This window comes from Camellia sinensis, chromosome 9 (genome assembly GCF_055761805.1).
Source record: "Camellia sinensis isolate YWXY chromosome 9, ASM5576180v1, whole genome shotgun sequence".
Classification (NCBI taxonomy): domain Eukaryota; kingdom Viridiplantae; phylum Streptophyta; class Magnoliopsida; order Ericales; family Theaceae; genus Camellia; species Camellia sinensis.
The window spans coordinates 29,466,783-29,477,638 of NC_138969.1; positions in this window are offsets into that span (position 1 = coordinate 29,466,783).

Genomic DNA, 10,856 nt, shown 5'->3' on the forward strand with positions numbered 1-10,856 from the left:
AAAGTCATACAAGAGCAATAAAGGGAAGACAAGCATACAGACATTCAAGAAAGAAGGAAATTGTATTCACAAGAAAGCACATCGGCCATACAAAGAGTTTTCATTGTCCCAAAAACAAAGAAATACAAAGGGCGAAAAACAAAGGAAAAAGACACCAAAATTAAGATTCTTCAGGCTCCTTGGCAAGCTAGGTCTGGACCTCGAAAGACTGCTGGGAGGACATCTCGGCCGCCTTCTCGGTTGCAAGCTCAGCATCAATTTCTTGAAGAGTTTGATCAAGGCTCTTGTCGGCAAGAAGCACGTCCAATGATGCCTGCTCAGCGGTAGCTTCCTTGGGCACCTCATCACCCTCCTCATCTTGAGTCAAGTCCAGGACCTGCTCATTCAAAGAAGGGGACTTGATCCCAACAGTCTCATTTGGTTTCCTCACCAAAGTCTCCTCCTCAGATTTAGATTCATCATCGGGTTGACTTGAAGTTGGAGGGAATGGAAGAGGAATGACGTCGGCATTTATGAGGGGCGAGTCCTCGGGGACTTCAAGCTTTTTTAGAAGAGACATCCAACCAAGGGTGAAACCCTTGTCGCATGCCTGCTTCACTTGTTTTTAATAGTCTGTCGTGACATCGGCCACTCCTTCGTTGTAGCCCTTCTCATCGGCTGCCTTGACTTCGGCCTCTTTTGTGGCCAGAGCATCTTGCAGTTCTTTTTGGGCCTGGGCCATTTTCTCCTCGGCATCCTTCTTTTCGGCCTTAAGCACCTTTTTGATGGCCTCAGCAGAGTCTGCATTTTCTTCGGCGTTCTTTTGGGCCTTGATGGCAGCCTCAGCCTGGTCTTCCAACTTCTTCATTTTTTATTGCAAGCCTTTATTGGCCTTTTATAGACTAACAATTTCTCTCTTTTTGTCGGCTAGTTCTTTCCGGTTCTCAAAGGATTGTATTGAGAAGGAATGGGGATGTTGGATGGCCTGAAAGTGGACAAGACAAAAGTTATTAAAAAATTTTCCAAGTACAAAAAAGAAAGAAAAATGACCAAATAAAGACATTTACTTGGACAGAACGCTGGAGCATCAGAGCGTAGTTTTCATATTCACTCAACTCGACGTTCTGGCCAAGATCGCCAAGAATGAGGAGAGCGGTACTAAGGGCAACGCCGACGTTTATGTTGTCAGAACTATCGCTAGCCTTGACTAGCTTATCTTCCAGTGTGATTTGAGGGGCCTAGGGGGCATCATGCTTCGAAGACCCCGAGGTGGTTGTATTGGATGACCTCGGCTTTTTTGATTTTGGGGAATCAGATGGTTGGGCCTCGGCACGCCTCTTCTCGGCAACAGATTGGGACTTATCGCTTTCAGCCAATTTAGAAATTGGCAAAGTATCCTTAGTATCAACTTGAGACACTTTTGCCTTTGGTTGAGCCTTCTTTATTCTTTTCGACTTCGCAGGGGGCTGAGATTGTGCTGGTAGAGTGTCAATGGTTGATGGGATGCTAGCCAAGAGATCTTTAGCAACTGCTTTTTGACGGCCCATCTCGACAGAAAAAACGGTACGTCGCCGGCGCTGGCGTTGGGATATCGGGATCAGATATGAAGCCGATGTTGGCGGCTGCTCGGCTAGATCAGAGGTCGATCCTTGATCTTGCCGAGATGTGGAGGTAGTTTGAGGAGTTGTGGCAGAAGGAGGAGACATACTCTTCTTTTTCCTCTTCTTAAGGACGTCGGGAAGAGCTGACTTGTACGTAGGAATGAAATTGAGTAGAAGAGGGGCCCTATGTTTAAGGACTGGCAAATCTAAAAGTTTCCTTAAGTCTTTGCTAGGAAAGAAAGACTGACAGAAGCCCTTTGGTGGCTGAGGAAGAGCTGCGAGAAAAGCAAAGGTTAGAAGCAGATAAAGTATTGAAGACTTTGAAAAATGATTAAGTATGAACATAGGGCTCTTACCATTGCCCTCTACAAAAACTGTTCGAGGAAGAGGATAGAGATGGAGGTCCTCGTCTGGAGCAAACTCCCAGTTCTCTGAAGTAATGAAATAGTCATCCCCAGCTCCCTTATTGGAGTCTGGGAGGTCGACTACAATCTTGTACTCCGTGGACCTCGGCTTAAGGTAGTAAATATAGTCTGTGTCTTTTTTTGAGGCCACACATGGTGTAGCAATACTGGATATCGGCTAAGGTAATCCTAGCATTTTCTTGTTTGGCTAAGGCTATGATGCCATTAATAACTCGGTAGGAGTTGATAGCAAGCTACATTGGGTTCACTTATAGTAGTGAATGATTTCACGAAAAAGGATATTGAGTGAGAGCTGAAGTCCGCACTCGATGAAAGCTACAGCAGGAAGGGGCATGGAATCAGCTGTGGGCATGATAAAGTCTTCCTCCCCAGCCAACCTCAGATGGACGTCGACCGAGATGTCAAACTCCTGCCTAAAGTGCTCTAGTTTGCTCGGGGTGTCGACCCTATGTTTCCACATACCCATGATGTCGGCTTAACTAGGAGAAAATGGATTTCAAAAGAAAGTGTTTTCAAGGGTTATTGGGACCTCGGCAAAAACTTAAGTAAATACTGGGGTAAGAATATGTGAGAATCGTTTCAGTTTTTCCTAAAAATTCATGGGTTCTACAAACAAATCCCAAACCTAGATCTATGGAAGCAAGGATTGAAGACGAGAATCTGGAAAAACACGACAAACAGAAACAAGAATACGATTCAGATTCAAGAACAAAAATGGACTATCAAGAATATCGCAAGTACAAAGGGTATGAAATCAAGAACAGTGGCAAAAGTGCAAAAAAAGTTGTGAACAGTGCGTGTATTCAAGACATGGGCAAAGAGCAAGGTTGTGAAATAAATATACTCAGAAATAAGATTCATAAATCGAATACTTGAGTAAAACAGTAATGGCGACCAAATGATGAAGCAAAACTTTTTGGAGAGCAATAAGAAATAAAACAAGAAGGAACAGCAGCTTACCAGGAAAAAGGAAGCCGGAATGGGGATTATCGAAGTCTGACGACGGTTGCGAGGGCGGAGGATCGGTGAAAACTACGCCGGAATGGGTAAACGGAGCAAGTTGCAGAGCTATAGAAGCTTGAACAATGGTGTATTCAGAAGCTAGAGAGAGTTGAGAGCTTGAGGATGCGAAAGTGAGAAGACCAAGAGAGAGAAAATGATTTTTATTAAAACACAGAAACAACAGCAAAGAGGTTATTAATGTGCCTAGAAGAACGTATGCGTCAGACGACGCACGCAAAAATGATTTGATTTACAGGCACGTATCTAGTACGGTCTAGTAAGAAAAAGACATGTGGCTGAAAACGGTTGAGTTGTGATGTATGACAGCTCATACGTGCGAAGGAGTTCAATGGAATTCTTGTTCTTTAAAAGACATGTCGGCCTATATGATGACCTCGGTTAAGACACTTTTAAACCGACGTACTGGCAGGAAATATCGATATAGGATCCATCACCTCAAAATGCCGAGATAATAGAACCTAGGGGGCAGTTGTGGGGATATATTTTCTGAGTCCCAACACGTGGCCAAGGTGACGTTGACGTGTCAGTCGAGGTGCCATGTGTCCAGGTTATGACGCCGAGGTGATCTCAGCAAGACCGAGGTTATCTACGAAGATATGGGAATCTGGGATAAACGGATAAGGGACAAGAGTCCTAGAATGAGAAATAACTTTAGCATGGATAAGGATAACACTCTTAGAGAGTTTGTCTTTATCTATTGGAGAGACCTGGATAAGCACTGAGCAGAAGTCCAGTGAAGCTAGGCTTCTATGGGGACTAGGAGTGAGGTAACTATAAAAGAAAGGCACTCTCGATGGGTCTAAGGTACGTAATTTATATTCTGAACAGTGAGTTTAGCACTATTAATTATATTTGAGAGATATACTGACTTGATCGTCGGAGTGCCCCCGGGTGGATGAACCACCGCCGGAATCTTCTCTTTCTGTTACAAGTCAGCCAGGTGCCATCTGTTTTGCCAGTTCTCTCCAGCTGATTACTGAGTTGGCAGTGTGGTCAGAAAATCACTCACACAATATTAATTAATTATGATTAAATATTGGGAAAGTTACCAATAAATCCCAAAATGTGAAAGGGTGGTCCAGGCAGTCCTAAAAGATATTTGTTAATCAATTTGGTCCTACTTCATGTGTGTTTACTAAAGTGCCCTCATTTTGCACGTGTGTGTCGATTAAGCTGTTGGTATTTCGTCTGGAGTAGGATGTGTTTGTGTGTCACGTTGGCAAAAGTTCTGTAGTAGCTTCTATACCCTTCCAGATGTGTGACAATGTAACAAATGTGTGACAATGTGACCTACCAAGCGTAACCCGACTTGTTTTTGACGCCCAGTTAGGTAATATGGAAGCCCCAATTTAAGCACTCAATTTCAGAACCTAATTGTCGTCAAATCCCTGTAATGTTGCTATCACTGTTTGTTTGATACTGATTTGAACGAATGTGAATTTCACATATTTGGTGATTTGGGATATATGTGACATATTTGAGGATTTATTGTGTGTTGTTGTTGGTTGGGCATCGCATTTGGTGTTCTTTGTGAAGGAGACGATAGGTAGGGTTTCCGACGATCGTCAATGTGTTGAGGGTGTGTCGGATGGAGCAGAGACGTGATGCGGCAATCCATTTGTGGGAATGGTCAACAAGTGTAAGTGATTTTGCTTGAATTATCACGTTGGGAGTGTTAAATGATGGGGTCTTCAATGTGCATATATCGCAGATAACAGTATGAGGGTGTTGATTGTGTGCGTGTGCTATGTGATTGTCATTTGGGATGGTTTGCTTGTTACACTGTGTGTAATTGATTATGGATTGTGTGTGGGTATGGGTATTGGGTTGTGTCATGATGAATGTCCATTGTTATGTGGGTGTTATATGTGTTGTGCGACTGTGTGTGCACACAAGGGTGTGTGTCTGAGTGTGATGGGTTTCCTGAAATTGTGTGACCCATAAAATGGAAAAGGTACAAATGTCCATAACAACATAATTGAAATCAAATCAGGACCTAGCGGTTATCACGTTACCGCTGATGGGATCTACCAGTGCAAATGTAAATAAGTGGGACTAAATGGTGTTACTGATTCTGTTATGAGATTTTTGGATAATTTTCCCTATACAATTGTATTAAAAAAGGGATTTTTTTAAGGTCCATGATATTAAGATCTTATAAGATAAATGACATATAATATTTTCATAGTAGTTAAGCTATTTCAACATTTTCACAGAAAAAATTCGACTCAGATAAATTTGTCCTAATTTAGAGAAATTTCAATTTTCACATAAATTTATCCGCGAAAATTGAAATTTCTTTGAGTCAAATTTTCTATGTAAAAATGTTGAGGGACCTTAACTAATAAAAAAAAAAATCTTGGATCTTTCCTACTATGTAAAGTTGGTGAGGAGATATTTCACTATTTTTTTCTAAAAAGAATTATTACATAAAATATAATTTTATTACTTTTTAAAATTATGGACAAGATAATCTATATTTACTATATATTAAGCAAAATGGGGTTTTTAACCCCCAAGGCGTGTGGGAGCTTGAATATCCCAATCTGAATTTTTAAAATTTTTTATTTAAAAAAAAAACTCAGCATTTATTGATTTGATTAAAATCCCTTGATCAGCATTTATTAAATTTTTTCAATCCACATGTCTTTTCACATGTCTACATTTATTGATTTGGTCAAAATCCTCTGATCAACATTTAAAATCCCCTCATACAAATAATTATAGATACAATCTGTGTATAGTTACTGCAGTACTCTTTTTAACTTCTCTCATACACTATGCTCAGTGATAAGATTGTTAAATTATTTTTATAAAAAATCTTAAAAAACATAATTTATATTTTAAAAAAAATCTAAAACAAATATAAATATCTATAATTATCCCGTGCATAGCACGGGTGATAGGCTAGTTTATACTATATGTTAAACAAAATGGGGTTTTTAACCCCAAGCCTTGTGGGAGCTCCAATCTCCAAATCTAAATTTTCTGATTTTTTGATTTATTTATTTATTTTTTTTAGCATTTATTAACTTCTCCCAACTCCCAAGTCTTACCATCATAATAGCACTTTAATGCATTAAGAACAAGTATAAATTTTTTTTTTTTTGAAATCCAACACATAAATTCCTTGAAAAGTCTCAACATATATGATTATTATCTCTCATAATAACATTTTAATACATTAAGAACAAGTATAAAAAAAATTTATTGAAAAGTCCAACACATTGTAGCACGCGCCCGCGAGGGACCCCGCTACTACAGTTTGGACTCGATTTTGTGTCACGGTTCTTAATCTTGAACCAAAGAGTCCAAATCTGGCAAATCGTTTTGAGAAAACAGATTTTAGGAAAGAAGTGCCAAACATGGATTGCTTTGCTAGATACAGAGTCGCCACCTAAATATTTTTAAATGGGGGAATTTAGGAAACCCTGACTCAGTGCCAAAGGCCACGTGTCCGTCATCACCGGAGTTGTCTCGGCTCGGGAGCTAGGGTACGATCGGGGAAGGTCAGCTATGAGCACCCCCTTTCGCCCGGTCCGAAGACCGGCCTCTACTAACTATGATATCCGATTTTGAAAACGTTATGTGTTCTTATTCCATTTGTTAGCCTAGAATTACTATGTTATGCGCACAACAAATAAGTATAGACTAGATTGTCTAATTTGGAAATAAGTATTGCATATCCGTTTGTTTTGAAAGGCGCTTTGGAATTTGTTACTCGCAAGTAGGCTAAAAAACGGATTTCAATGAGTTTTTCCAACTCAAACAATCCAACCTTCACCCACAGGCATCCAAACAATTATATCACGTAAGTATTTAGCCGCATGGTAGGCATACTGTCATGGCAACACTCGCACGCATGCAGTATGCTAAAGAAGGAAAATACTTACATAGTACTCCGTGCCAAAACAATAAACTAGTTAGCAAACATGCATGATCCTAATTCATGTTAGAGTGTCTAATGCAACGCATGCAAAATGTAATTAGAGTAGGCTCGGCTAACCTAAGCATGGCATGTGAAATGCAGTCAATTGATGCACGTATTCAATTTGGGATTGAAATACAAATGCAGTTAGAATGATGTACCGAGCCCAGTGCATGCAAAACAAATGTATGGATGCACGCATGCATAGCACAAGGTATGCTAATCTAAACATGCCCTAATCTACCATCATAAGCAGGTAAATAAAAGGGAAGGAAGAAATGGGGGTTGGAAGACATTCACACACTCACCCACACTTATTACAGATTTGTCCTCGCGCGGAGGGACCAAATAAATGATACAAATTAATTAACTACGCAAGCTAATTAAATATTACAAATTGCCTAATTAATTAATAAATTAACTAAGCTAGGAAAAACAGTAAACCGCCTCGGGAGGAGAGCCAGATGCAGCGCATGCTCGGGTCCCGTTCGGAAGTGCACGGCCATGCATAGTCTGCCTCTGTTTTCCCTGCTCTGCTCCTCTGGAGACTGCCAAAGTCTCAAGGATGTCTCTCTGGATACTGGGAATCACCACCGGCTGAGTAGAATGCCCACCGGCAGTGGCCTGTGATCACCGACACAAAATGAATCCATCGGTTGATGATTTACTGCCGGTCGGCAAAGAGTGCCTGCAGAACCTGCAACTCACAGCAGCAGAGGACAGAACTTGCATGGCAATACAATTCAAACAATGTATGCACCAATCATGCCCCCTATCATGTTTGTGACTCAAAAGGGCACGTGTCTCGATTCTCGGACCGCCAATCACGCATTTCCATGCACGACGGCCCAAAGAACCAAGTGTGCAACTTTTATGTCAAATGAAATGCAAACCAAAAAACAAACCAATGCCCAATTCCTATCACCATGTCAATGAACAAAGCATGCATGCAAGATGCAATGCAACCTAGGCATGCAAGCTAAGGATGCAACATGGCATGGCAAGACACTTATGCAAGCATACAAGCAAACATGAGGCAATGCAAATTTATGAAAAGGTGAACTTATACATGATTTAGGCAACCCTAAATAGGCCTAAAACAGTGGCCATAGTGCTATAATAAGGGACCAAATACACATGCACCCATACACATGATTAAAGGCCAACACTTAGGCACAAATGGGACAACTCTCAAGCACACTTGAAAAGGGATATCATGGACAATTAGCATGCAACATAAGCTCTGAAAATCATGTTAAAACATGGTGCCAAACCAAGCAACAAGTCAAGCTAAACATGAAACCAATAGCCCAAGCATTCAAAGTAAACCAATGGAGTATTGAACTACACTTAACAAGATCAAACATGGCATGAACTTATTGACCAAAAACAGAGTTTTAGCACATTAAGACAAGGCCTAGAGATCACTTAGATGACGTCCAAATGACCTAAATTCCAAGGCATGCATAAATGCCAAAACAAGGAGCATGCTACCCAAGCTTTCAAAGCATTAAGGAGACATCCAAGGCAAACATATAGGCATGCAAAAGGGACTGAAATGACATGGTGGATGGTTCCAAACCACTAAATCAATGCAAGAATGTCATGCTATACATTCATACACTTAAGGCCAACAAACCGGAATGCAAAGGAGCTATACTAAGCATGTCAAATCCGACCCAAACAACCTAGGGCAGACCTTAAACATGGCAAAATGAGCACAAAACCTTCACAAGGCTAAGCCTAAAACATGCTAGAACAAAGGCTAACAACCTAAGACATATTAAGGCAATAACATGACATTACATGGTAGGTATGCTAAGCATGCATGGTGTACCAAAACCAACACACAAAAAGGTTATATCATGGCATAATAAGCATGGAAAACAACCAAGACATGATCAATACACACTCTAACATGATGCTCTCTCAAGAGGCCAAAAAGGGTCCCTTTCAAGGACAACAAGGAGAGGGGGTGGCCCTCCCCTTTTGGAGACTTCAAGGCACTATCTCCGCCACTGAAATCCCTCAAGATTTCAGTGGTGAAGAGGCCCAAACACCAAAGTCTCGAAACTTGCACAAAATAGCACAAAATGGGGCCTTTCAAGGCCTAAGAGGGGTCAAACACCTCCAAACCACAAAACACTCTAAACAAACAATTTAGAGGGCCTAAAAACAGAACTTTTTTGTATTATACACTAAGTTCAAAAACGATTTTAAGATAGGTAGAAATACAATGCAAGATTGGGGAATAAAGAGGAAAAATTGTTACCCTTGAAGACCCCTTCAACAATGGTGCTCCAACAGCTCCTTCTAGGTTGAAAACAGCTCCAAAACTTCAAAATCAACCTCTTAGAACCTCAGTAGCTAAGTGAAGGTGAAACACTATGTGTTTGTGTGCAATAGTAAGACACAAATGCACCTAAACACACACAAGAGGGAGATATAGAGATAGAAAGTGTATGGTTTCTAACCCTAGAACTCAAAACCTTAAAAATGGCTGTCTAAAATAATCTCAAGTCTCTCAAGTGTCTAACCCTTAAGCTAAGAGAGAAGACTCTCTCTTATAGAGCCTTTTGTCTTGTAAAGCTTACAAGACAAACTTCCCAAGAGAGAGATCCCTTCATACACGTGTATGGAGGGGAGCCAAAAGCAAGACAGCTGTGATAAAATATCTGCAAAAGCAGATGCACAGTAGTCGGCCGGCCAAAAATGCCATTTTGGCAAAAAGGAGTGCCGACCGGCAACAAATAGTGCCGACCGGCAACAAAAAGTGCCGATGGTAGCAAAACCAGCCGGTGACCTCTAGCCACTGCCGGTGGTGTGTGGGGATGCCTCACAAGGCATTCCCTGCCCCTCCAAGGCAAAACACAAGTGTTTGGTGCAAAACCAGACACTAAACAGTCAAGTTCGGAGATCCTGAGGCAAGACGCGTAGCCGAGACCCCCGGGAACTCCAAACGAACACAAACATGGATAATCACCGAGTGTTCAAACGGTGACGTCCAAGTCTTGAGGAAGGTCAAAAATGGGGTGTCTACACACATATGATTATTATCAAAGTACTAAACTTTAATATAATATAATAAAAAAAAAGACATTTAATTCCTTGAAAAGTCCAACACATATGATTATTATCAAAATATTAAATTTTAATATAATATAAAAAAGGAAAAAAAGAAGACATTTAAAAAATAAAAAAAATATTTAAAAATTACAATTCACATATATAGATAATTGTAAACATAATCCGTACATAACACAGGTGATATGCTAGTATTTTTATATTGCAAAGCCTTAACTCAACCCCCTTTTCCCACCCTAAACCCCAACTCAGTCCCCCTCACCATGGCAACCCTCTTTCACGTTGTTTGGGATGACCTAAATAAGCGTACTTTTTATCTTTTTACGAAAAGATGTGCAGAAAAGTAGAGAGGTGATGTGATGAAAAAAAGATAAAAAGATAAATTATTTGGAACTTCCCAAACTTGGCCTTATATTCAAAAATCACACACCCATGATTTAAGAATGAATAAGAAGAATAATGAACAAAAAATATTAAAAAAAAAAGAAAAAAAGAAGGGGAAAGTTGCGGGACGTGGTGGCAATTAGCTAGAGCTGTGAAGGAATGGCCAGAATTAGGATTATAAATATTTTGATAATTTGATTGATATATATATATATATATATATACTTATATATTTTTGGAAAATTAGATTGTCTAATAAGAAATTTAGAGGGGCATCTAAGAGTCACCCAACACACTTATTTTAGTGTACACATTTAATAAAATTTCATTTTAATGATAATAATACTCTGAAATAAATAATCATAATAGACATCAAAATTTTAACCAACTAATTATTATATTGTCGAAACCACACCATTCAAGCAAGCCCTA